Consider the following 27,277-nt stretch of genomic DNA (forward strand, 5'->3'; position numbering starts at 1 on the left):
AGCTGACACAAAAGGAGGTATTGATGTTTGACACGGGTGTCTGGAGTGAAGTCGACATTCTAACTCATTGCAAAGGTTTGCCATTGGATTTGAGGTGGGACTCGAGGACATTTCAGGAATGCTATTGTCCACAAACCATTGCTACCCAGATGCTGCTTTATGACAGGGTGCATTGTTGTGCTGCTGCAAACTGTTGTTCTTGAACTGTTCCTCTACTGTGTGCAGTACACAAGGCTGCATTTGTTACTTAGGTGACATCCAACAACTCGTCCATATTCGAAGTCACTTATCTCCCCTGACTGATTCTATTGTTACCCCTTCTCTGCTGACTACACAATACTTCTTGCCCCCTTTTGTACTGGCAGGTCTGCCTGTCATGACATTTAGTGGTTAGTTCCACATTACATTGGGATGTCCAGGTAATTATGATCAGGTAGTGTAAGCATCAGAATTTTACCGTCTGATATGATTCTTTTAATGCCTATCTGCCTATTGAACGTATGCATCCAGCAAGATAATTCTTCTTTCCATACACGAAGCCCGCGTCTCTTGAAAGACAGATGTTGTCTGTGATGCTTTAACCATAATTTTTGAGAATTCAAGAAAATGAGCAAGCTAATAGAGCAGCCAAAGGTCTCGTGATGAATCTCTGTATAGCAACTTAGAATGGAAAAATTTTCCTGACATGTCTAAGGATAGGGCAATGGCCTGTGTGAACAGTAACATGCATCACAGATTTACTTAGTGTTTTGCATTCAGTCTGTAGCTGCTGATTGAGAAATACTGAATTTACTGAAGGCAAATATAGATTCAACACACAGCCTTTGGTCACATTTCAAAAGGTTTATATGCATCAATCCACAGGATTAAAGCTGCTATAGGGTCAAAGGTAGTCTTATAACATATTAGTAGATGCCTGTATTATTTTGTCCATCCCATGTATTTAGTGCACATAAAAATGACGTTCAAGAAATTCTTGTGAAAGTTGTTGTGAGGAGACCTACTTTTATGACAGGCCAAGTAACTTTTATTGACTACTGCAGTGCACTTCGAAGTGATGCAGATGCATGACACTGTCCTTCGGCGTGGTCACCAAATATCTGTCAATAACAGCCAGAACATTCTACCAATAGTTCAAATTTCTTGATGATGGAGATTCGCTCCTCGGTCTTGGAGCTCATTGAGAAATGATGAGTGAACTTAATCATCATTGGAGAATCTCTTTCCTCCAAATGTTCTTTTTACATGCCGAAAAGAGGGAGATTACATGGTGCAAGATCTGAACTTCATGATCAGCATCAACAACCTCTGTGCAGCCTTATGCAAATTGTTAACACCATTTAACTGTGGCCGGGTGTGACATTACATTTGGTCTGTATACTGCCAGAATTTCAAGATTAATCTTTCTGGACAGTTTGCCCACAAGAATCATACTGTCCTGCGTACTCCAGCTTTGGAGTAAGTTCCAGTTGCCGTGTCATTTCAGTTGCACATGTTCTTGCACCAGTTACCCGTATTGCCATAGTTTTTGTAAGAAACCCACAACCTTCACCCTCTTCCAACACTGCACTACTCTTACTACACAACAGTCATAGTGTGGGATGGACTGTGTTACTTTCTGAAGTCCTTACATAAAAGTTAATATCTCACATGAAGAGCTGCTTCTGAATTTGAAGATATGCATGGGCTCAGAAGGCTCTGAATCTATTAGTTTCTTGCTCACGCATGCTGCACAAGTATTAAGATTGATAAGTTTTGGGAAACACCAAGGAATCTTTTTCTCCTAATTGTTGTGTGTGAGGAAGGAAGCAAGGAAGGAATAAAAATAATGTTTGTGGTTTCCCAGTGTAGTGTAAAGGAAAGGTTTGAACAGTTTAATTACTGTGGAGCCACCTTTGATTAAATTAACACTTCAGCTTTGTTTGACACAATCATAAGACATTAACAAGGTATTGGCCTCTACTGGCCACCATCAGAACTAAAAGAACAGGGGCGAGGGGGGGGGCGGGGGGACGGGCGAGAGAGAGAGAGAGAGAGAGAGAGAGAGAGAGAGAGAGAGAGAGAGAGAGAGATTCTAGTAAATTTTGCCACATCTACATATAAAGCAATAAGTAAATGATACGTTACTTGTTTCGCACCCATAAAATGAAAGCAGCAAATGGTGATCACAAAATGTAATGCATTGTCATTAGAAATTGTGCTGTATCTAATATTTAAAATAAGTAAACTATGTTTTGTTGTTATTAGTAGCCAATCACAAAGTACAATTGGGCAAAATTAGTTTGTTTGCTGTGTGTGCATATTGTGTAATTGGTTTGAATTTCTTTTTTAGCAGGACCTGAAATGAAAATACTGTAAATTATGAAAGTTACAAAATGCTGATCAACCAACTACTTACAGAAGCAAATTTCTTCTCTGCAGCTGTCTTCTTCTTCCCAAAATCACTGTGGTAAGTCTTACCAATTTGTTTTAGATTTATACAGTTTGCATTAATATTTCTGGGTGCACTTGACAACACAAAAATGGCCAGAACTGAAATTGTAACTACTTGCCATATTTCACAGGAATTAAACACATTAGAGTGTGCCTGTGAGAGTGAAGAACACTTGTAATTGTGTCTGTAATTGAAGGATTAACATTTTCGTGACACTCAACATATGGAAGTGCCTCCTAAAAATTGTGCATTGTCATTCATAGGATTACAGATCTGTGCAATGTGCTTGATGTCACTGGTGGAATCAAGGTTATTACATTGGTAAGAAATACCTATATGTTGCAGTAGTTACTGTAATGTTTTGGTAGCATGGTGGCATAGTTGACAAGCTGTGATGATTTGCTTTGAATCCCACTTATTTGTCTTACTCTGTTGATCTTTAGTAAACACTAAAAAAAAACAGAATGAATAGTTCTCTGCCCAGACAGTGGAAAGACCAGTATCATTCAAAGGACCGGCTGCTACTCACCGTATAGAGGAGACCATGAGTCGCAGAAAGGCACAATGAAAAGGTTGCTATACATTTTAGCTTACAGCGAAAAGGCCTTCTTCTGAAGGAGAAAACACACACACACACACACACACACACACACACACACACACACACACACACACACACTGACCACCAGCCTATTGCCCACAAGGTGTATACGCCCTGTAACATCCTGGAAATCTGGGAAAAACTGAGGAATTTTTTTCATCCGGGAGAAACTGGGAAAACCACGGGAATTTTTTTAGAATTCTAGGAGTCTTCCAGTGTTACAGTTTTCAATTAAATGTTTGTAATTTTGACTGCTAACAACTGATAGTCTAACAAAGAATATTATTGTATCCCACTACTGCAGGATTACACTGTAGCAATAAAACATAAACGAGAGAAAAAAAGTAAAACTTAAGTTTCAAAGCGAATGTGCCATTTACAACATAACACACTGCACACATAAGCGTCTGCCAACAGCAAAATGTGCTAAAGGCATTAGGAGAAAGACTATGCAATACTTCATAACGGCAAATTGCTTGTGATGAGAGTGAAGTCATGTTTGTTTACATTAGCTTCATTAGAGCAGTTACCAGTGGGCTCATGCGTGTGCGCAGCTGAGCCACGTATGAACAATGCAGTCTCCCACTTCTGGGTACGTGAGGTGCGGCTGTTGGCTGTAGCCTCGGTAGCAAGCAGGCAGATGCTACCCGGAAAAAATTTTCTGGCACTCTTTTTTACATTTAGTGATTTTGCTATTTGCTCTTTGTTTTACGTATCTCACATCAAATGAAATCAAAACGGATTTCTGTGGCTGGGAGCCATCGGTGGAATTAAAATACATTCACATAATTATGGAACACTAAAATATGTTATTAGTTTCAGTTTTTTGGTTTTATTTAATTTCCAGGTTTTTAACAGGCAGCCATTAATCACCTTGCAGAACGATTAAGTTATTTTTGTCTGTTTGTTAAAGAAACTAGACTGTTGTTAATCTTTTCCACTTACCGTATTTACTCGAATCTAAGCCGCACTTTTTTCCAGTTTTTTGTAATCCAAAAAACCGGCTGCGGCTTAGAATCGAGTGCAAAGCAAGCGGAAGTTCTGAAAAATGTTGGTGGGTGCCGCAACAACTAACTTCTGCCGTCGAACATATGTAGCGCTACATAGGCATGCTTTGTAGACACAAAGATAAATACTGGCACCAAAACCGCTGCGTCATTTAAAAAAAAAAAACAGGTGGAAGACGAGCTTTTTTCTCCGCCCCGAGTTTCGACCACTGCATTTTCGTACATTATCCAACGAAGTAAATACAAATTCCGTATTGTTCATCTTCGAATGCAGCAGCAGCATTTCCATGTACTACGAAAATCCGACTGGCAAGACTGTTTGGGATGTTTGTCAGTATGGCCAACTCTACATTCTGGATTTTTTCCTACCTGTGAGAAGAGATGGTTACTAATAGGAACTTTTATGAATTGTGAATGACATGCAGTATTTTCTTCACCATAAGAATAATACAAATATAAACATTTTACTACGTATTGTTTCGTGTTTGCTGCTATCTCATTTAAATCCTGTCTGCCTAATAAACTACGAAACTAGAGTGAGACAACAGCAAACGCGGAAGAATATACATATCATGCCATCTTTATATTCGTATTATTCTTATGCCTAATAGTGATACAGTCCGAAATGAAGCATGGCAATTGACTACATTTTTAAATCTAAGATGACTCTAATTTCTGTGCAGAATGTAAAGTACTAAAGAGGCGCCTGCAAAGATTTTCAAACGGAGAAAAATTTTCGCTAAACTGTCGTTCAGAACATCTATCATACGCAGTCTATTATTTGGTTCTTGTTAATCATTAGCAAAGAAAGCAGCAGTGTAAGTAACAACAAATACCAGTCTCTTGCCATTGTTTCGCTAATGAGACGATTCCTCTTTTTTTTTTTTTTTTTAAAAAAAATTATAAGCGACGGTAGCGCACACAAAAGGAAGCCATGCCGCGAGCGGCGACAGGCCGTAAACACGCACTATCAGAATGCAACAAACAATGCATGACACAGTACAGTAATGCATTTTCAGCTTAGAGTGACGCAAACACCTATAACAAAGAAAACGGCGCTTATCAGATCAAAGAAAAGTAAGCAATCAATTCAAACCAGACAAAGCACGTGAAAAAGGAATCGTACCCGTATAAATAAGGACGGAGCGCCTGACTCATAGCAATGGCTACCTGGCAAAGCATAACTGCTAAGCTTACAACTCGAACCAAACTACTGTAGCTGTATCGTCATTCATTCAATCTAAATTGTGTCTCATATTACAATGGACCAACTTTGTTTCGATTTGGAAATGTGGCCTAAAACTTTTGTCTCCCCTTGAATTTCGAGTCTCAAATTTCAGGTGCGGCTTAGATTCGGGAAAAATTTTTTTCCTCGATTTCGAGTCTCATTTTTCAGGTGCGGCTTAGATTCGAGTAAATACGGTAGGCAGTCAATTTATTTGAAATTAAATGTTTCATTCCAGAATGTTGACTAGTTTCAACTATTTACTGGACTTCAAGCACATTTTTTCATTTTCTGGCACTATGGCATTATGCCATAATAAAGAACTAAACATGAGATAATGCAGTACTGGTACCCCAAGAAAATTTACATCTCCAAAACCACAGTGAGAACATTAATATCAAGTTGGGGCCTACTTCATTGTGAATTGGCTTTCAGTGGCAACAGCTGAAACTAACCTGTTTCTAATAGCTTGCGGGGAAAATATTGCGAATGGTCATTTGAAAAGCATGACTTTCAGTGTAAATTTCCTTTTACGCAAGATGAATGATGTTGCGTATGAGAATGTAGGATGAATTTCTTAAATCACATAGTATGTGACTCTCATTTAAAACTTAACACTGTGAGGACCAGCCACTTAGAAGAATTTTGGGCCCAGAAGACCAGACATTTATGTCATTATTTAAAATTTTACTGGCATATTTGTGTGATGTGTCTTAAAGTGTGCTTAGCTTTTCTGGGGCTAATTGATCTTAGAGACCAGTAGTGTATGTGAAAGTGTAGCTTTTCTTGTAGCCACACTTGTACTTTAATTTAAACTAATAACTTTTCGTACTCGTGTGTTTGCACTGCTTAATAGTGATCTTTATGTTGACTGACTACATCACATGTTCTATGCTCTGAATATCTGCTTTCATTGGCTGGCGAGATCATGTCATATGAGCTATGATTGACTTACAAAAGCGCTTTGCAGTCTTGATTTCAATGCTTTGGAAACTAAGATGCTGTGTTTGGTGGAATTAGAATTTATACTTTTGTAATATGAAAGCATGCAGCGTACTTGTTGCTGCACATCAAATTAACCCCCTCCCCCGCTTTCGGTTGTTTACTAATGTGCCGGAAAGTTAAAGCCAATGCATAAAACCTTAACCCTTCTTCAAAGGATTGATAAGTTTTACAGTTCCAAGATAAAATATACTGTCACTTAACATGGAAAAAGTGTATTTTCGTCTGGGAGAAAGTGTATTTTTAACCAGAAAATCCAGCAGTCTTTTTTTCCCTTATCCACATATACATCCTGTACCCAGAACCTGCCGTCCTCTATAACATATACCATTTCCTCCACTGACTTTACACAGTTTCTGTTCTTCGGCCGTGTGGTACCCTGCTCGTGATTGTTGATGCCACCTCCCTCTACACAAACATCCCCAGTGCCGAAGGCCTTGTCACTACAGAACACTACCTTTCCCAATGCCCGACTGACTCGAGAACTACAGCCTCCTTTCTGGTTACCATGACAAACTCCTTATCCACAATTACTTCTCCTTTGAAGGCAATGTCTACAAACAAAACTGTGGTATAGCAATGGGCACCTGTATGATACCATCCTATGCTAACTTATCTATAGGCAACCTAGAGGAATCCATTCTAACCACCCAGAATCCCAAACCCCTCACCTGGTTCAGATTTAGTGACGACATCTTCATGATCTGGACTGAGGATACCCCACCCACATTCCTCCAGAATCTCAAAACCACCTCCATTTCCTTCACTCAGTCCTTGTCAATCAAACAACATTCCTCAATGTTGAACTCAACCTCAAAGATGGCTACATCAGTACCTCCATCCATATCAAACCTACCAACCACCACCATACCCTCAGACAGCTGCCACCCATTCCATACCAAGAAGTCCCTTCTATACAGCCTAGCCACTCATGGCCGTCGCATCTGGAGAAATCAGGGCTCGCATATAAAAATTTAAGTGCTCGTTTTTCCTGCGAGAGTGGAATGGCAGAGAGACAGCTTGAAGGTGGTTCATTGAACTCTCTGCCAGGCACTTTATTGTGAATAGCAGAGTAATCTTGTAGATGTAGATGCCCAGCCACAAAGGAGCACTTCCCTCATGACTCAGCAGGGTTACATGTGAAAGCAGTCATGTGATCAACAAACTAAGTTGCAACCTCTGTACTGCTCCCTATGAAGACTTGACAACTAACAAGCGCTCTTGTCTGCACGAATGGCCACCAATAACTGTGGCCAAGAGACAACTGGACCACCCAGTTGCGGAACATGCTGCCCGAAACAATGTGCGTCACCTCAACAATCGCTTCACAGCCTGTGCTATCTGGATCCTTCCCATTAACACCAGCTTTTCTGAATTGTGCAGGTGAGAATTCTCCATGCAGTGTATCCTACGCTCTTGTAACCCACCTCACCTCAGCCTTTTCTAGCCCCCCCCCCCCCCCCCCCCCCAGGGGGTCCACAACTCTTTTGTGGATACGTGCGTGGCGAGCACGGGGCCCCGAGCCATTGCAGCCTTCTTTCTCTCCCGGGCTGCATTTCCTTTCCCTTCCCCTCCTTTCCCCTCCATGCCCCTTTCCCCTCGCCCTCTCCTCTACCTCTATTGGTGTCCTTGCTTATGTTGGCCCCCGCTATCCTCCTGGTTCTGTTGGTTTTACACTCCGGCTTTGTTGCGTAATCATCTCCTCCTTTTGGCATTCCTTGGTCCCCCTCTGGGGTTTGACCTCCATTCCAAAATTTCTCTTCCGTAGTGTGAGCCATTTGGGGAAGAGCACCTTACCTAGTGTCTCCGACGTGCGCCCTCCTAGTACATTCCACCTTTTCTTTTACGTCGTTGTCTGATGCTAGGGTGCATAGCCAGCACGGTAGCCAGCCCGTGTGGTGGGGTCGCTATGTACCCTTTTGGTTGAGCCCCCTGAACACACAGGGATCACACTTCTGATACCTGAGCTGTGACCTCCTCATGCATGCCTTGGAGTGGTTGCTCGTCATCCTGGAGCATCGGAACTCCCGGCAATGGCCGCCGTGCCAGACGGCCCTTGCTGTGGCTGGGTGGCGCCCGTGAGGAGAGCCCCTGATCGGAGTGGGTGGTATCAGGGCGGACGCTATGCAGATGAAACGCATACGGGTCCAAAACTCTGGCCGCTCTTCTGCGGCCGTCTCTCTGCGTGGTACTGATTCCTCAAGTGCTGCTTCTCTTGCCCCTTCGGCCTTCCCTTCCATGGCTACCCCCTGGGAGGAGGGTCAGGCCCGTCGTCTAGGGGCAAAACCTTTCCCCCGTTATCTAGTTTGCACCAGGACTGATGGAGATAACTTTCACCAGTGTCAAACCTTTATTCTTTGTGGAACACATTGAAGACAAGTTCGGCAAAGTGGACTCCCTGAGCAAGATGCGGTCGGGTTCGTTGCTGATAAAAACTGCTTCGGCTGCCCAATCTGCGGCCCTTCGTGCCTGTACCCATCTTGGCACAATTCCCGTGTCCATTACCCCTCACCAGTCTCTAAATATGGTACAAGGTGTGATTTTTCACAGAGACCTCATCCTTCAAACTGATGAGGAACTTCGGGACAATCTCGGACGGCGGGGTGTTCACTTTGTTCGGCGTGTTCAGAAGGGTCCTAAAGATAATCGTATTGATACTGATGCCTTTATCCTGGCCTTTGAAGGGGATACCCTTCCTGAGAAAGTTAAGATTATGGTCTATCGTTGTGGTGTGAAGCCGTACATCCCACCTCCTATGCGGTGTTTTAAGTGCTTGCGTTTTGGCCACATGTCTTCTCGCTGTTCCCAGGCCCCTCTCTGTGGTGACTGTGGACGTCCACTCCATGAGGGGAGTCCCTGTGTTCCCCCTCCTGTATGTATAAATTGTCATGGTCGTCATTCTCCACGTTCAGCAGATTGCCCAGTCTATAAGAAAGAAAAAAAGATACAGTAGTATAAGTCCCTTGATCGTTTAAGCTACACAGAGGCCCGTAAGAAATATGCACGATTGCACCCTGTGTCCATGACATCTAGTTACGCCTTGGTTACATCTTCATCCCTTCCTCCCCCTTCCTTACCCCCATCTCGGACCCCTCTCCTTCCCCCCTCCCCTGCGGCTCCCACACCTTCTCCTCTGGGCGCTGCTCCCCCTCCCCAGCCGGAGAAGTGTCCCACTCCTTCGGCGTCTGCCGCTCAAGGGCGCCTCTCCCGGGATGCCCCTTCCCGGCACCTTCCAGGTCAAAGGTCTGCTGCAGCGCGGCGACCGCGAGAGCCGCGGTCTATCGGCCCCCAGGTCGCCCGGTCTCTTTCTGTTCCTGATCTTGCTGCAGCTGGCTCCATTATGCCACACAGCCCTCCTCGATCTCAGCCTGAAAAGAAGAAGAAACATAAGTCCCGGGACAAAGAGCCTCTGGTGTCACCGGAGGTCCCTTCCCCGACTTCACAACCGGATTCTGACCTGTTGTTTATGGATGTCGCCCCCTCCTTGTCGGTGACGGGTGGGGACCCGGCGGTATGACTGGATTTAGCGTGTTCAGCCCTCATTTAAACCATCGTTCTCTGGTTCTCCAATGGAATTGTAATGGCTACTATCGTCACCTTCCGGAATTGAAATCCCTTCTTTCGTCCTACTCAGCAGCTTGTGTGGTTCTCCAGGAATCTCATTTTACTGATGCTCACTCACCGACCCTCCATGGGTTCCGTGTTTTCTGTCGAAATCGGGTCGGACCCTTGCGGGCTTCTGGTGGCGTTTGTACGTTGGTCCGTACAGACATTGCTAGCACGTGGATTCCTCTCCAAACTACATTGGAAGCGGTTGCTGTTAGGGTCCACTTAGACTCTGCAGTCACAGTATGCAATCTTTATCTCCCTCCTGACAGGACTCTCACACCTGCTGCCTTAACCACCCTTCTTCAGCAACTTCCTCCTCCCTTCCTCCTCCTTGGGGATTTTAATGCTCATCATCCTTTGTGGGGCAGTGCCTTTCCATCTAGACGAGGTCTTCTTATAGACCAATTTATTGCAGACCACGACCTGTGCCTTCTTAATGATGGCTCCCCTACTCATTTCAGTGCTGGTCATGGTACCTTTTCTGCCATTGATCTTTCTCTTTCTTCTCCCTCTCTCCTCCCTTCATTAGACTGGTCGCCACACGACGACCTTTGTGATAGTGACCATTTCCCGTTGATTATCACGCTCCCTTCCCGCTCCCCGATGGACAGGTTACCTCGTTGGTCTTTCCACCGCGCCGATTGGCCTCTATACACTGCACAGGTCGAGTTTTCTCCCTCTTTGTCGGGTTGTATTGATGACGTCCTACGTGACGTGTCTGACGCGATTGTTCGCGCTGCTAACCTTGCTGTCCCGCGCTCATCTGGACAATTTCGTCGTCGGCAAGTCCCGTGGTGGAGTACGGCCATTGCCATTGCCATCCGTGATCGCCGTCGAGCTTTGCAACACTTTAAGAGGCACCCATCTGTAGCCAGCCTTTCTACCTTTAAGCGCCTTCGCGCTAAAGCCCGTTATTTAATCAAACAGAGCAAGCGGATATGTTGGGAACGATTCGTTTCTTCCCTTGGTTCCACTGTCCCTCTGTCACGGGTATGGGCTACACTTCGCTCTCTCCAAGGTTGCCATCGGCAGTCCACCCTCCCAGGCCTTCACCTCCCAGATGGCATTTGTACGGACCCATTAGTTCTCGCAGAACATCTTGCGACCCATTTTGCAGTGGCATCAGCGTCGGCCTGCTATCCAGCTGCTTTCCTTCATCAAAAACAGCAGGCTGAAGCTGTCACCTTATGTTTCACCACTTGTGAGTCAGAATCTTACAACGAACCTTTCACTGAATGGGAATTTCTTTCTGCTCTATCTTCTTCTCATGATACGGCCCCTGGCCCAGATTCCATTCATAACCAGCTGCTTCAACATCTCAGTGCTCCACAACGGCACTATCTTCTTCGGGTGTTTAACCGTATCTGGCTCCAGGGTGACTTCCCTTCTCAGTGGAGGGATAGCATTGTGGTTCCTGTCCTTAAGCCTGGTCAGAACCCCCTATCTGTTGACAGCTATCGACCAATTAGTTTGACCAATGTTGGTTGTAAGTTACTTGAACGGCTGGTAGCCCGTCGGCTCATTTGGGTCCTCGAATCTTGGGATCTATTATCCCCTTACCAGTGTGGCTTTCGAGAGGGACGATCTCCAATCGATCATTTACTTCGCTTGGAATCCGCAGTTCGGCAGGCTTTTTCTCAGCGCCGCCATTTGGTTGCAGTGTTTTTTGACCTTCGCAGGGCCTATGACACGGCCTGGCGCCATCACATCTTACTTACCCTTCATCAGTGGGGTCTTTCGGGCCCACTCCCGATTTTTATTCGCCAGTTCCTGATCCATCGGTCATTGAGATTTCGAGTTGGTACTGCTTTTAGTTCTACACGGACCCAGGAGACGGGCATCCCACAGGGTTCTGTCTTGAGTGTCCTTCTTTTCCTCATTGCTATCGATGGACTTGTGGCCTCTGTCGGTCCCTTGGTCGCCCCTGCCCTGTATGTGGATGATTTCTGCATTTGGGTTAGTTCCTCCTCGATGCCATCTGCAGAACGGCAGCTCCAGGTGGCTATACGGCGTGTCTCTGCATGGACCCTCTCACACGGGTTTCAATTCTCTCCTTTAAAATCGCGGGTGGTCCACTTCTGTTGCCGTACTACGGTCCACCCTGATCCAGAGCTCTATCTCGCTGCACAAAGATTGCCTGTGGTTCCACAGTTTCGTTTCCTAGGTCTTCTTTTCGACAACAAGCTCACTTGGCTGCCCCATATCAGACTCCTGAAGGTAGGATGTTTCCGTAAACTCAATGTCCTTCGCTTCCTTGCCCACTCCTCTTGGGGTGCGGACCGTTCCCTCCTCCTCCGTCTTTATCGCGCTCTAGTTCTGTCACGTTTGGACTATGGTTGTCAAGTTTATGGTTCAGCTGCTCCTTCCACGCTGCACGTGCTGGATCCAGTCCACCATCGTGGTATCCGTTTGGCCACCGGTGCCTTCCCTACTAGCCCTGTTGATAGTCTCCTGGTTGAAGCTGGGATCCCCCCCCTTTCTGTTCGGCGGTCCCAGCTTCTGGTGTCTTATGCCCTTACTATCCGTTCTTCTCCCGCTCATCCTTCCTATTCTATCCTATTCCCAGACCATGGACGTCGCCCGCCTGACTCCCGCCCTTGGGCGGGTTTACAGGTTGGGCTGCGCCTTGCGTCTCTTAACCGTGATTTTCGGCTTCCTTCTTTGTCCTGTCTTCCTCGCTCCCTCCCCTCCACCCCTCCTTGGTTAGTTGCTCGGCCTCGAATTCGGATGGATCTCCGCCGCGGTCCGAAAGATTCCATCCCCCCGGTGGTGTTCCGTTCCTTTTTCCGCCAAATTTTATGGGAGTTTCGGGATGCTGTTGTTTTTTACACTGATGGCTCTAAATCTGCTGATCATGTTGGGTATGCCTTCACGTCCTTTGTTGGAACGGAAAATCATCTGCTGCCACCCTCATGTGGGGTGTTTACTGCGGAATTGATGGCAATTTCCCGGGCACTTATCTTTATTAAACAATTCCAACACAACCGTGTTTTGTTATGTACGGACTCGATGAGTGGCCTTCTTGCTATTGACCGGTGTTTTTCGCGCCATCCCTTGGTCTCTGCCATCCATGACCATCTCGCTGATCTTCACCGTGCTGCTTGTTCCATTGACTTCCTATGGGTCCCGGGCCATGTGGGTATCCCGGGTAATGAGCTCGCTGATCGTTTGGCTGGGGGAGCAGTTACTTACCCCCCGTTTTCTGTAACCCCTCCTGCAGCGGATTTACGGCTTCACATCAAATCCCACTTTGCACAGTCATGGGCCAATTCTTGGGAGGCTACTCCACTGTCTAATAAACTTCGTGCAATTAAGGTGAATCCAGGCCCATGGCGTTCTTCCTTTCATCTCTCCCGCAAGGACTCGACCACACTGTGTCGTCTCCGCATTGGCCATACCAGGCTGACCCATGGTTTCCTTTTGCGTGATGAGCCACCCCCGCTATGTGGTTGTGGAGCCTTCCAGTCAGTGGCCCACATTTTGGTTGAATGCCCCCTTCTTTTGGCTCTGCGTGCTAAGTACAGACTCCCCCACACTTTACCTTTGATGTTGGCTGACGATTCCCGGATGGTCTCTCTGGTTCTAGGTTTCCTCCGGGAGAGTGGTTTTTATTCTCAGTTTTAAAGTTTTTAATCTCCCTCTGGTGTTGGGGCAGGGCGGTGAGTGTTTGGGTGTCTCCCACTGTAGGCAGTGTTCAGAGATTCCCGATTCACCTCCCTGACCGGAATCCTCTTTTCTTTCCCTTTTACTCTGTTTTTACCCCTTCTTTTTAAGGCTTGGTTAGTTTTTCTATTCCCATACGTACTTTCTGCATTATAGCAGTTGTACCTTTTAAGTCACAGGTGGTCTTGCCTATGCTGCTTCAGCATAGTGTTGGGTTCGTTCTCTTGCCAACTTCCCTCATTTGTTTTTACTAATGACAACGTGACTGCCCTTTTACGTTTCCCCTTTTTCCGTTTTATTGTTCTGACTTTTCTGAGATGTCCCGTTAGCAGAATAGAGTCTATTTGAAACAAGGGACTGATGACCTTGCTGTTTGGTCCCTTTAACCTCAAACAACCAACCAACCAACTTTTCTAGCCCCTTTCCTCTACTTACCTATCCCAGTCCCTGATCTCACTCTAGCACAACACAGCCTTCCACTCCATTCTATGCACAGTTGCAACTCAGTCCAGCTGCAGTGGCCAGAGACAGTGACCGAGCGAGGTGGTGCAGTGGCTAGCACACTGCACTCACATTCGGGAGGACAACTGTTCAATCCTGCGACCGGCCATCCTGATTTAGGTTTTCCGCGATTTCCCTAAATCACTCCAGGCAAATGCCGGGATGGTTCCATTGAAATGGCACACTGACTTCCTTCCTCGCCCTTCCCTAATCCGAAGAGACTGATGACCTTGCTGTCTGGTCTCCTCCCCCAAACAACCCAACACAGAGACAGTGGTCATTTGAGTGTGTGTGTGTGTGGGGGGGGGGGGGAGGGGGGGGGGGCAAAAAGGTAGCAGTATTTTTGTTGTGCCTGTCTGTGACACTCTGTCTCCTCTATAGAATGAATAGTTCACTATTCATAATTGAGATTATTTTGGTTCTCAAAACATAAAAGAATTAACACTTCATGGTTCTTAATGTGGTATTTTTATTCCTCAGAAGGGCCCGGAGTGTGTTATCTTTAGATCTTATATATCATACAAAGATCTCTTCACTTTAGTGACCAAATGCAATCTGGGAGGAAGTAGATAATCTTGCATTATCTGCCATCCTCTTACAAGCGGATGGGGTGACGCTCCAAAGATGAGCAGGGTATCAGGCTAGATTTCTCACAGGATCATTTTGATGCTAATTTTTTGCAGTAGGGTTGATATTTGGTGCACAAGATAGCTAGTTTGTGCAGAAAATAGCTAGTCAAGAAGGGAAATGTTATCCTGTTCTGGAAACCACTTCTGTATCATCACTAACATTAGCACTGGAGACAGATTCGTCAGTAAACAGGTTAATTCCTCAGGATATAGTTCTTGCAATGATAGAATCATGAAATTGACCATCTGTTGTGTGAAGCATTCAATGTCATGAGAACATGAGGGTCTCTCACTGTCACAGACAAACTACCACTATTAAATGAGTGATGAAAATACTTGAAATCAAAGTAGATACTTTGTGGCCTGTATACTCTTATTGGACTGTCATTTTATTACATGTGTGTGTCCAGTTCCCAGACAGCTGCTGCATTCTCCAGAATCCTGAATATTGACTTGTCCATTATTGTGCAACTTGCTTATGGACACCAAATGTGTCCTTACCTCTTTCTAGAACAGTCAGTCATTTCAGTTGTACTAATTTTCTGTGGTAATTCATTACAAATACATTATTTTTTGTTGCTGTTATTATTAAACAGCCATTTGGAATGAACATTAACAGCTGTGAGGAATTAATGTCAAGAGTTCTCAGGTGTTACACTGTGGAGCATGGTTCTTCATGTTTATGTAATTTTCACTGTTCCTGGAGTACTTTCTTGCACTAATTTAAGATCTGTTATTAGTCTTTTTATATTGTGTATTGGTTCTGTTCAAATCAAGTACACTAATTTTTCATTTAAACCTAAGTTACACAGAGAGGCATTTTATTGCAACTAAGGAAAATTGTGTTACAGTAAGGTGGAGTAGTTTACCACACTTGCCACATCTATCTGGGTGTTAGGTAGGAAATTTCAGTTTGTGGTACACGCTATAGGGTTGTGAGGTGATATTTGTACTGTTAAATGTAGTTTTGCTGTTTCTTAGAAATGACTCCATGCCGTTTCTGGAGAGCAGTTCAGAAAATGGATGTGATGATAGTGATTTTTTCATTCTGAAGGAAGATCCTGCAGCAGAATCATGTTTGTCGTAGCCACATAATTGCTGAGTAAAGGCAGGACAATAATAGTTTCATGAAAAAGTCTGTTACACATACTTTGATATAAGGCTTGGTGTTAAAGTCAAAAGCTGGACACAGCAACAAGGTATGCTGTACATGTGTTGAGGAACTGAAGCTATGAAAAAATGGGATGAGGAAATGAATGCCTTTTGCAATGCCCATGATTTGGAGGGAGCCACAAAATCGTGTATATGATTGTTATTGTTACATGGTCAACATTGAATGCCATAATGCAGAAAATAAGGATATAAAACATCCTAATATTTCTTGAGCCTTACAAGAAGTTACACACAGTCAGTCTCTCTCTTTTCCTGTGCTGTTACTGGAGAGTAGTTCAGAAAATGAACGTGATGATGGTGATGATTTGAACCTGGAGGAAGATCCTGGAGCAGAATCATTTAGTCAAAACAAACTAACTGATCTAATTTGTGACTTGAATCTGGCAAAAGATGTCGCTAAATTGCTTTGATCAAGACTGAAAGCAAGTCTTCTACTACCCAGTGTATTGTTCTCGAGATCCGGGAATTTTTTCATCCGGGAGAAAACTGGAAGAAACCGGGAATTTTTTAGAATTCCAGGAATTTTTCATTGTTTTAGTTTTCAGTTAAATTTTTGTAATTTTGACTGGTAAGAACTGATACTCTTACAAAGAATATTACTGTATCCTGCTACTGCAGAATAATACTTCAACAGTGAAACATAAATGAGAGAAAAGAACGAAAATAACTTAAATTGCAAAGGAAATGCACCATATATCATGATGACACACTGTGCTCATGCAAGCGTCTGCCAGCAGTAAAATGTGTCAAAGGCTTTAGGAAGACTATGGATGCTTCATAACAACAAATTGCCTCCAATGAGCGTGAAGTCACAACTGTTCACATTAGATTCATTTTAGCAGTTACGAGCGGGCTCATGCACATCCGCAGTTGAGTCGCGTTTGAGCAGTAGTTTCTCCCGCTTCTGGCTAGAGGAATGTGGCTGTTGGCTGTGCAAGCAGTCGCAGCAAGCTGCTAGATGCTACCGGGGAAAGGGGGCACCAAATTCATGTTCTTGAGCAAAAAAAATTTGTTCACAAAGCACCTAGCAACCAGCGCACGTTGGTCTATCGATCATTCATATGATTTTGAAATGCATCCCTGTTGGTTTCTGAACATTTTTGTACACATTTTAAGTTGATTTCTGAATGAATCATAAGTTGATTTTTGAATGCATGCATAGTGTACGTGTTGTCTCTGTCATAAGAATCCTCGTCGCATCTAGAAATAAACTTTCCGCAGACTAAAAGGGATGGGGCTATACGAGCTGAGCAGAGTAAAGCCGAACGGATGAATGCCAATTGCTGTTTGATTATGTTGGTGATTTGGTTTGCGAGTGATCAGCGTTGTTATAACTACTAGCGAAAAATATCATAGATCCAGGGCTCATGCGCAGAACAGTCTGAGTTATAGTCGGAAGTCTCCGCGTGACCCATGTTTACATTTAGTGATTTTGCTGTTTCCCCTTCGTTTACTCTCACATCAAATGAAAACAAAACAAAACGGATATCTGTCGCCAGGAATTATCAAGTGAATTAAAATACATTCACATAATTACGGAATGCTAAAATATGTTATTAGTTTCAGATTTTATTTTATTTCCATCTTTCTGACATTCAAGCATTAATCACCTTGCAGAACAAGGGAGTTATTTTTGTCTGTTCGCTAAAGAAATTGGACTCTTATTAACCTTTTCCTCCAAGGCAGTCAATGTATTTGAAACGAAATGTTTAATTCCACAGTACTGGCTACTTTCAACTGTTCGCTGCATGTCAAGTGCATGTTTTCTTCTTCTAGCACGTATGGAATTATGCCATAATAAAGAACCAGATACAGTACTGGAGCTCCAAGAAAATTTACATCCTGAAAGTCACAGTGAAAAGCTTAATATCAGGTCGATGTCTACTTCATTGGAAATCTGGACATACGAATGTGCACTTTAAATGTGCACATTTTAGTATGGTTCACGAAATTGCGATTCTGTTGGAGTTCCCTCTGATGTGTGGTCTTTAAATATTGTACACGTACGTATATACGGGCTTCTTACGTCATGGTAGCTGTGCAAGCACAGTGTCGTCTGTTATTTGCGTTCGATGGCAACTGCTGAAATGAACGTATTTCTAATAGGTCGCGGGAAAATATTGCGAATGGTGGTTTGAAAAGCATTACTTTCAAAGTAAATATCCTTTTACTTAAGTTGAACTATGTGCGAGAATGTACCATGAATTTCTTAAGTCACAGAGTGTTTGACTCTCATTTAAGAATCAACTCTTTGATGACGAGCCATTTGGAAGAATTTCGAACCCTGAAGATCAGACATTTATGCCAACATTAAAAATTTTACTTTCATATATCTTATAGTGTAACACGCGCAAAAAAGATCAACATTATATGCGAAAGCTCAGCTCCTCTTGCAGCTTATTAATCTTAGAGAGCAATATTATGTGTGGAAACTTTGCTTTTCTTGTAGCAACACTATTTATGTTAATTTAAACTATTAACTTTTCCTGTTTGTGTGTTCGTGCTACTTAACAGCGATGTTGCTGTTAGCTGACTACATCATGTGTCCTATGCTCTGAATATCCGCTATCGTCGGCTGGCGAGATCACGTGACATGAGCTATGACTGGCTTACAAAAGCGCATCGCAATCTCTATTTCAATGATTTGGAAAGTAACGTGCAGTGTTTGTTGGAATTTCAATGTATACTTTCGTAATACCAAAATATGCAGTGTACATGTTGCTGCACATCAAAGAGATTTCCAAAACATGTCTTTTTCACTGAGTTTCGTTTTCTAATGTGCCAGGATATTCTATGCCTTTGTATAAAACCATAACCCTTCAAAGAATTGATAAGTTTTGCCATTCCGATGGAAAATATACTGTTACTTAAGATGATAAAAGTGTGTTTTCACCTGGGAGAAAGTGTGTTTTAACCAGGAAATCCGGGAATTTTTCTTCCTTGTCCGCGTATGCACCCTGGTACAGGAACAAAGTAAAGGAATAAAGAAAATTCTTTAAAGAAAAAGATAATATGTTGTGATACTGAGGGTTTATTAAAACTCATGGACAATATGTGGGGATATGAAAGTAGTTGGCATATTATTCCATCAACAATCTAGCTACACAAAAATGACTTGTTTCATTTGAGTGTGGGACGGCAGAGCCAAAGATAAGCTTTGGAAGGTAATTAATGGGTGTGAAAGAAGAACCCTGTAACCTAGTTCTCAGAATATAATAAAAAGTGTGTTACAAGAGAAAAAGAAGGGATCTTTGTGGTGGCTGCAGATAAAAAATTTAAAGGTAGACAAATGACAAATTTTTGAAAGTACCCAGTGGAAAAATGGGCTTGGATTTTGTTTAAGAAGTACTGGACAACTTTTTAGGCAACAACAAGCATCCAAATTATAAAACCATAGTTGAAACAATGTTGGTTGGTTTGGGGAGTAAAGGGACTAAATGGCAGGGTCATCAGTACTTTCGAAACAGAAACAGTGTTGTAGAGTTTCGTGAAATTAAGATGCAGTCACCCCCCCCCCCCCCCCCCCCCCCCCTCTGAACCTCGGCAATGTAAGAGAAGGACAAGGAGGAAGATTCCACCAGGACATAAAGGAGATGGGAAAGAGATAGAGAGATAGCAGACAAGGTGGAATACAGAAATGATGACTGCTATTGTTTTTTTTATTTTTTTTTATGCCAAATAGAGATGACCCAGGTAAAAGGAGACAATCAAAGAAGAGGAAGTTTCTCATCATCTCTGACAGAACTTGATACAGTGAAAGTAAAGAAGGAAGTTGAATTGTCATACACGTGTTGTAATTTAGAAATAATTATTAACATTTTTAAATGAAGATATACCTTTTGTCTAATCTTATGCAGTGCGTATTGATTCTGTACGAGGTTACAAAATAAATATTTTTAATGTAAGTAAAGAAAAAAAAATCTAATGTCATACAGAAATCTGATGTACAGAATCAGATGTGTAATTAGACTGAAAAATACTTTAAATATCACCTTAAAGTTATAAAACATCTCTCCAAAAGTTCTAAAATGCAGTGTAGTGTTAGTGTTCATGTATATGACAGATCAATTGTACCATATCAGTGGGCTGTTGGCGGGAGAGTTTCTAGATTGCTGCCAGTTTTATCATCTGTGACATGAGAAGTGACCTCCTTTTGTTGAATACAACCTCGAACCTTCTCTGAGAAGAAAAAAAGAATTAAAAGAAAGTTTACCACAGTTGTGTAATTTCAGCCAATTTTTGATGTGACATGTACATAGACTTTCTCAGAATTCAAGTGCAAGAATCTGCATAAGCTACCAAGACTGCAGGCTATGGCAATTTAAGGGAAAACTGTACCATACACGGTCGATTGTCACATGTACTGGTGATGGTATAGTTAGTAATAAAATGTATACTATATAAACATGTGTCTGATATTCGTGGACAATCAGTCTGAATTTTTTTAATGTCATTTCACCTATATGCTATAAATATGTGTGTATAAGGGTCAGCAATAATTTTTCACTTTCTACATTCCAAAAATTGTTAAATTCTGCCTAGTCGTCGAATATGGGGTGTCTAGGAAACCTGCTTTTTCGGATTGCTAGACAACATTTAAACACGTCATATTAATGAGTTTTACTACAAAATGAAATTTACAGATACTTAACTTTGTGTTACACAGATGTGTTGCAAGCAAAGGGCGACATGCAAAATAAGCAAGGTTCTTCTGTTCAAACAACTCTAATAAAAGCGAAGTAATAGAATTGACGCTTCTATTCAGGTCGCTGGCCTTTGAAGCTTCTCTTCGATTGGGCCCTGATCAGTCGACGGGCACAGCGCTTATGTCCTCTTCGCATAGAGGCCGCTGCTGTCGGGGGGGGATCCTGGAGAGGGGTCGGTCAGTGTGCTATTGGCTGACCTCTTCTCACAGCCACCTCTTCTCTCTCATTCTCAACTGCCGTGCAGACACTTTGACTTTATGCCATAACAAAAATAACAATTCCATCCCCAAATATTTTTGTAACAGTTTTTGGCACCTGTTTGTTTTTGAACACCTCATTGCACATAGATCTCGGATGACCTTCCTTCCAGGTATCAAGTGCCAGTTGCCACCCAAACATTTTGTCACAGCAAAGACTGCTTACAGTCTACAATGTCAAATACTGTGTATCTCGTTGGTGACTACAAAACTCTTCTATGTTTTTTCGTGAGGAACATCAATGATTAATTGAATGAATACTGTGCATCACGTGTTTAATCAGACAGATTTTCCACTTTTGAGATTCTTTTATGTTAAGTGAAAATCATACAATAGATATTTAACAAGATTTTTATCTGGAATTGCCTTATTTCTTAAATTATGTAATGGAAAAGAGTGTGAAATGGGAAATTTAGTCGTTTGCCTTAGTCATGTAAGATGAAAACTGCAATGTTCCTCAGTGGAACACGGCAGTATACAATGAGATGTTGTGATTAAAATTTATTTGTGAAATATAATACATTATGCACTTACAAATATTAGCTAATGACAGATACATTTTTTATCTCAATAAGGGCTGCCCACGCGCGCTCTGTTGTGAATGTGATGGTGAGAGTAGACTTACAAAGAAAAACTAGCTAATGAATTATCTGTTGTTATGCAGTAATAAGTAAAACTGGGCCTTTCAAAAACTAAACTGAAAACAATTTAGGCTAATACAGATGTGAACATGTGCGTGATTCTACATTTTCAACATTTTTTACCTTCAGATCTACCAGAGGGAAGTGATGCTGTTTAGTCTGTTCATTGCTTCCATAATTTTTCCCCTTGATAATTGGCTCCTTATTGATGAAGATCAGCTAAAATATGTGCCATTAACAGGCCATTCTAAGATTTTGAGGGATTTTTTTTTGTTCCCTAAGAAGATACGTATGATAACTTCTGCAAGGGGCTATGGATATGCTCTTACAACTGTTAGCATAGTTTTGACATAGCATTATTGTAGGGCATGTTTGGAAACTCTGTGACAGTCCAGCTGTTTTGAGATGTTGCACTGAATTATGCTGCTAAATTCACTTAATACTCCCCTATCACCTCTGTTCATTCACCATCACATGGCAATTTTCTATCACATTGGTTTCAACTACTGCAGTAAACACATGTACCACAACACGGTGTGCTTGACCTAGACACTGAGGGTATGTCACTGAACTCACACTTTTTTGGAACTTTCGACTCCACTCATACACTTATTGCATTGATAGACATGCATCGCCATACTGGACATTCATTCACCAGTTGATTTCCACTGGTTCCGTACTTTCACTGCTCAGAAAACATGTGACAGAGCACTGTTATCCCTTCGTGCATGTCGCAAGTGCGGCAACAATTTTGAACTGGTATTGTGGCCACATTTCGCATGTCTGTAGTATGCTGCCGCCAGTAGGGCATTTTGTACACGGGTATATATGGCCCGGGAAATCCGGGAAAAACCTGGGAACTTCTTCATCCAGGAAAAACCTGGGAATATTTCAGAATTCCGGGAATTTTTCATTGTTTTAGCTTTCAGTTAAATTTTTGTAATTTTGACTGGTAAGAATTGATTCTCTAGCAAAGAATGTTACTGTATCCTGCTACTGGAGAATGATACTGCAGTAATAAAATATAAATGAAGGGGAAAAAATAAAACTTTAGTGGCAAAGGAAATGCACCATTTACAACAACAAAACATCGTGCACGCACAAGCTTCTGCTAACAGCAAAAATATGTCAAAGGCCTTAGGACGAAGACTACGTAATACTTCATAGCAATAAACTGCTTTCTATGAGTTTAACATCACAACTGTTTACATTAGGTTAGTTCGACCAGTTGCCAGCGGGCTCATACGCATGCACAGTTGACTCGTGTATGAGCAGTACCTTCTCTCATTGTATCAGCAGTAGCAGCAAGCAGCCAGATGCTAATGAGAAAATTTTTTCTCACGTGCCCTTTTTGCCAGATTCGATCATGCGCAGAGTTGTCTGAGTTGTAGTGGGGAGAGGGTTAGTCTCTACCTGACCACTGTTTGCGTTAAGTGATTTCGCTGTTTCCTCTTTGCTTACAGCTCCCTGCTCCCTGCGGCCGTGAGCTATCAAGTGAATTATAATTCATTCGCATAAGTACAGAGGGGAAAAAATATTATTAGTTTCAGTGTTCTCCCTTTATTTTATTTGCAAGTTATTAGCAGTCAATCATTAATCGCCTTGCAGAACAGTGAAGTTAGTTTTGTCAGTTTGCTAAAGAAATTTGGCTTTATTACGCTTTCTGCTAAGGCAATCAATTTATTTGAAATGAAGTGTTGCATTCCACCGTACTGGCTAGTTCCAACTGTTCGCTGAATTTCAAGTGCACATTTTCAACTTCTGCCATGTATGGCATTATGCCATAATAAAGAACCAAGTATGAGATAGTACAGTACTGGTACTCCAAGAACATTTACATCCCAGAAACCACACTGAAAAGCTTAATATCAGATGGGACCTACTTTGTTGTGAATCTGGAAAAAACCAATGTGCACTTCAAGCCGAATTATGCATTTTAGTATGGTTTACAAAATTCCGATGCTTTTGGAGGATCCACTGATGTCCTGTTTCTTTTATGGCGTAATGTAAGTTCTCGTAGTGCTTTATACATACGAACTTGCGGGCTTCCTACGCTAGTGCAGCTGCGCACGCGCAATAATGCCTGTTCTCTGGTGCTCTCTGGCAAGTGCTATATCGAACCTATTTCTAACAGTCTCAGGGTAGTATTGTGAACGGTGGTTCGAAAAGTGTTACTTTCAAAGTAAATTTCTTTTTACACAAGTTGAATTATGTAACGTGTGAGAAAGTGGGATGAATTTCTTAAGTCACAGAGTGCTTAAAACAACACTTTGAGGACAAACTACTTCAAGAATTTCGAGCCTAGAAGACCATTTATGACATTATTTTAAATTTACTGGCACATTTGTGTGATTATCTTAAAGTATAACGCACACAAAAAAAGATCAATATTACATGTGAAAACTGAGCTTCTCTTGTAGCTTATTAATCTTTGAGACCAATATTATCTGTGAAAGCTTAGCTTTTCTTGTAGGCATACTATGTATAGTAATGTAAACTGTTAACTTTTACTCGTTGTGTGTTCGCTCTACGTAACAATGATCTTGCTATTGGCGGACTATAACACATGTCCTATGCTCTGAATGTCTGCTGTCATCGGCGGGCGAGGCCATGTGGCATGAGATATGACTATCTTACAAAAGGACATCCCAATCTAGATTTCAACACTCCGGAAACTAACATGCTGTGTTTGGTGCAGTTTGAATTTAATCTTTTGTAATACGAAAATATGCAGCGTATATGTTGCTGCACATCAAAGGTCTTTCCAAAATGCTTCTCCTTTTTTTCATCAAAAGTCTTCAAAACTTCTCTCCCCCCCCCCCCCTTTTTTTTCTTTTTTGGGGGGGCGGGAGGGGGGGGGGGGAATTCCACGCCAGCGTATAAAATGTTAACCATTCTAAGGATTCGTAAGTTTTACAGTTCCAAAGGAAAAATGTACGGAAAACCTACTGTCACTTAGTGCCGAAAAAGTGTATTTTCGTTTGGGAAAGTATATATTTTTTAAACGGGATATCCCGGAATAATCCGGGAATCTTTTTTCCTTGTCCATGTATACACCCTGGTACATCATTGATAATAATACTGCCAACTTACAGAACATTGTGTGAAATGTCAATTTTTAATTAAACTTTTGAGGTTTTCATTTATCTCCCCCTTGTACATGTAAGGTATGATTGTTCTTAACTTCAGTATTGTGCATCATATGCCTTATAGTGTTTATGCCAGTGATAGAGTTCTCCATGCACTATTATCTTCTGTACCTTACTGGTACCACTGTTGTTACATCACACAAAGCCTGCACTATATGTCAATTCACAACTTGCTGGTGGGCTCCTTCATTTGTTTTTAATCCAGCTGCAAATGGTCATTATAAAATTCAGTAATACAGTCATAAGAAAATGTCACTGTATGTGCTGCTGCTGCTGCTGCTGTGTAAGTTAAATCAGCCATTGATAAACTTTTAACTTTCTGGTAGGCAATGACACGCTTAATTTACTGTTACTGCAATATTATTATTTTGCAGAATTCAGAGCCATGCCATATGATTGGGCTAACAGCTAAAGTAGTTTTATCATATCTTCTGCTGGAAGTGGCTCTCTGTGCTTTTCAGTGAAAAATCTTGTCACATTTGCTGGGAGAAATTAACTACAGTGTAACCCTCTTTTGCGTTCCCGGAATTAACATTTTCATGCCATTTAGGACATTTTTCTATCAGTCCCGTCAAATTTCCTGTGCCCCTGATGTTAATTTGCACCTGATTTTGTGTTGCCATATTCATCATTTTCCCGCGATTTACATTTACAAAAAAATGTTTGTGGAGAAAAAATTTTGTAGGGTGTCCAGTAGTGTTTACAAATAGTACGTGGTTAATTTTCTTGACACCAGGACACACTACTCAGCGGATTTGAATTGGTAAACATCTAAAGGTTGGAACAATTCGTGCCATATTTCCCGCTGCTGCCAAGCTTAACTTGGCGTGGTGGCTGATGTGAGTAATTAGGTTTATTCAAATGAAGATATCATGACCAATTACAACAATTTCCAAACTGTCTCTGCTGCACAAATACAGTTTCATGATTGTTGTGATCATTGTGACACCTTTGTCTGCGTTGCTCAAATGTTTTTGGTTTAAACACAGTGCCTGTTACTTAATTTTATTCATACTGAGCAAAACATGTCGAGAATTTATTCTTGTTGTCAAGTGCAGTATTTGTGTTTGAATTTTTTGTGATGTTACACAAACAAACAAACAATGTGAGTGATAGCTTGCGCACGTGTGTGTGTGTGTGTGTGTGTGTGTGTGTGTGTGTGTGTGTGTGTGTGTTTGTTTTTCTACTTAACTGATGAGGCACAGTACCTGATAACCTCAAAAAGACAACTACAGTGCAAGAGATGCAGAATAACACACATTCAGACACCAAACAAAATACTTATTTACATATTTGCACTTGACAACAAGAAGAAATTCTCGAAACGCGTCGTGCTAAGCATGAAAAAATACGTAACTAGTGCAGTATTTCATTATTTAGATAATGAATGACAGCTGCAGGCATACAAGAACATGGATTATGACATATGAAATTGAGTCAAACATTCCTACTTCCCAGACAGTTATCAGTTCCAGTTACATCAGCGTTTTTGTAGATAATAAACCTTCATTAAATACTAAAAAGTCCCAGACAAGTCTTTTGATGCCTGTTATGTAAATATATCTTGCATAAAGTGCAAGGGGATATCTTATACATAACCTTTACAGCTTAAAACATTGTTTACCACATTTTACATTTTCCTGCGTTCACATCATTTTTTTGAAGTCCCTTGAAAAGTGTAAACGTGGGGTTTCACCGTACATATCATTTTAAAAGAAGGATGTTGTCCATGTCATATAGTAAGTGGCATTATAGATATCCAGGTGTAAAGTCAGAATAATGTATCTGTTGTACCAAATAGCACTCTAACCCAGAGTTGAATGTGGTATCCCCCTCAAGGAAAGTATAAATATTGACCATTTAGCCACAAAGACCTCCAATGGTGCATTTTAGTTACAATTCAGTATACCTAATAATAATAATAATAATAATAATAAAAACATAATAATAGATCCCGTGGAGGCCCAGGAAAGCAATAGGCCTCCGGTATTTTCTGCCAGTCGTAAAAGGCGATGAAAAGAACAAACCACTAATAGGGCTAACCCCCCTTTTAGTGTGATTAGTTGGTTCAGGACAGAACTAAAGAAGCTTCGGACAAGCGCCGTCATGGTCGGGACGACGCTTGAACCCTATGCCCGCCCACAATGGTAACGACACTGCTAGCCAACTGGAAATTGATTTAAATCCAAATAGAGGTGTTTTGCAGGATATGCTTCCTGCAACCACCCTAGAAGGAAAACAAAGACAGAGGATGAGATGGTCAGATGAAGTTAAGACACCTCATGTTCTGTTATTACCAAGCAACAAACCTAGGAACCAACACAACTGGATACAGATCACAAGTATACACAACATTTATTACCAGATACCCGGAATTAAAATTTTTAACAGAACGAGGACTAGCTAATCAGATCCGTGTAATAATCAGAAATAACAGGATACCCCAGTCAGAATTAGAAAACATCAAACAACAAGTACAACAAATACTGGAACAAAATAATGTGCAATCAGAAGAAGAAGAAAATACAGTAATGGACTCAAACATCCCAGAGCAAACAAACAAAGGACAACACGCATCAATTAAACAATCAGAGGAAAATGAAATCTTAAGACAGCCACCAGAACAAGCACAAATAGAACACGAAGTGACACACGTGTTAGATATAGAAGAAAAATTTCA

At 41.9% G+C, this 27,277-nt stretch overlaps 1 protein-coding gene across 1 annotated transcript in view; it reads left to right on the top strand.

Moving 5' to 3' along the window:
* LOC124722482 (orphan steroid hormone receptor 2-like) overlaps positions 1–27,277 on the top strand; it is a 108,551-nt gene that overhangs the window by 10,109 nt on the left and 71,165 nt on the right. Inside the window, exon 2 of the mRNA XM_047247638.1 lies at positions 2,336–2,449. The gene's annotated coding sequence lies outside the window, so the exon portion shown is untranslated. The remainder of the gene's footprint in view (positions 1–2,335; positions 2,450–27,277) is intronic.

This window comes from Schistocerca piceifrons, chromosome X, assembly GCF_021461385.2.
Source record: "Schistocerca piceifrons isolate TAMUIC-IGC-003096 chromosome X, iqSchPice1.1, whole genome shotgun sequence".
Taxonomy (NCBI): Eukaryota; Metazoa; Arthropoda; class Insecta; order Orthoptera; family Acrididae; genus Schistocerca; species Schistocerca piceifrons.